Source organism: Mustela lutreola, chromosome 5, assembly GCF_030435805.1.
Source record: "Mustela lutreola isolate mMusLut2 chromosome 5, mMusLut2.pri, whole genome shotgun sequence".
NCBI classification, from domain to species: domain Eukaryota; kingdom Metazoa; phylum Chordata; class Mammalia; order Carnivora; family Mustelidae; genus Mustela; species Mustela lutreola.
In genome coordinates this window covers 128,404,776-128,406,245 of record NC_081294.1, presented here as the reverse complement: position 1 = coordinate 128,406,245, position 1,470 = coordinate 128,404,776, and the positions used below count along the sequence as shown (strand labels likewise).

General features: G+C 36.0%; 1 non-coding gene across 1 annotated transcript; it reads left to right on the top strand.

The window, feature by feature from the left end:
- The first annotated feature begins 277 nt into the window (after nt 1-277).
- Nucleotides 278-381, top strand: LOC131832825 (U6 spliceosomal RNA). Its single transcript, XR_009354187.1, has one exon. It is a non-coding gene; the product is annotated as a U6 spliceosomal RNA (small nuclear RNA).
- The last annotated feature ends 1,089 nt before the right edge of the window (nt 382-1,470 follow it).

The following is a 1,470-nucleotide window of genomic DNA, read 5'->3' as shown; positions in this document are numbered from 1 at the left end:
AGACTTTAAAGGAAATGCTAAAAATAAAACAGAAACAGCAAACTTGGAAAATGTGGTTTTTAAAGAAAACACTAGATAGCCTAGAAGGATGACCAGAATGATTTACAACAGTGGAAGATAAAGTTACAAAAAAATAAATTAGAACCTGTCATGGGGGAAAAACAGCAGGTGATAGTTTAGACATTTAAAAAATTAGTTTTACAGAGACTTGAGACCATCACTTCCACTCTGGTAGAGTAACTGGGTCTCCTCCAATAAAGAATGAGAAAATAGATGCTTGCTTCAGCAGCACATATACTAAAATTGGAATGATAACAGAGAAGATTAGCATGGCTTCTGTGCAAGGATGACATTCAAACTCGTGAGGCATGCTGTATTTAAAAAAAAAAAAAAAGAATGAGAAAATAAGACGAAATATATGAAAATAGGCAGCACAAGACTGTGACTCCTAAGAGAAGGAAGATAACTGGAGTCTTAATATCAGCCCAGTTTCCTTCAGGAGGCACCTTCCATATTGTGAAGCAGGAAGAGCTAAGGGTAACAGACAATAGTAGCCTGCCTGTGTTCAGTCAAACACACACAAAAAGGGGGCTGGAATGTTAGGGGCAAAGTAATAGCGAAACACAAGAGTTCCATAAATTTTCATAAAGCTTTCTTTGAATGTGCTGTTAAACATAAAGCACAGGATGGCTTGAATGAAACTCCTAAGGGCTAGGTAGAGAACCAGGACTGGGTTGCATGGGTAGAGGGTGGTACTGAGTAATTCCTAAATGATCACGCGTTGGGATGAGAGATGTTTAAATTCTGATCATCCAGAGTACGAGGAAATAAATACCTGGGGCATTCAAGAGAGACCTCTAAAGGTTTACAAATTAATTTGCAAATAAATAAACTACTGGCCAAAACAAACTTTGACAGTCTTTAAAGATAAAAAAGAAAAAGAAAAAATAAAACTTACAATATCCAATACCCAACACAAAAATTATTAAGTACACAAAGAAGTAGGAACATGCGAGTCATAACCCAGAAAATAATCGGTCAATAAAAACTGATGCAGATGACAGAAATGATGGGAGAATAACACAAGATATTAAAATAGCTATAAACATGCTCAAGGACCTAAAGAAAAACACGAACATGATGAGGGAAATAGAGTATATTTAAAAGAATCAAAACTTGTAGAAATAAAACCCAAAATATCTGAAATAAAAATTTGACTGCTTAGGGGTTCTTGTTATCTACATCTGCATAGAAAATCACCCAAACTTAGGGGTTTTATTAAAATTACCCCAAATATTTTCTTATCTTGTAGTTTCTGTGCATCAAGAATTCAGAAAGGGCTCCATTAGTGGTTCTGTCAAGATAACTCATGAGGCCATATCCAGGTAGTGGCTGGTGCTAAAATAGTAGCAGGTAGGGTGGAGGCATGCAAAAGCAACTGAGGAAAGGCTGATATCTCATTCTTTTTGT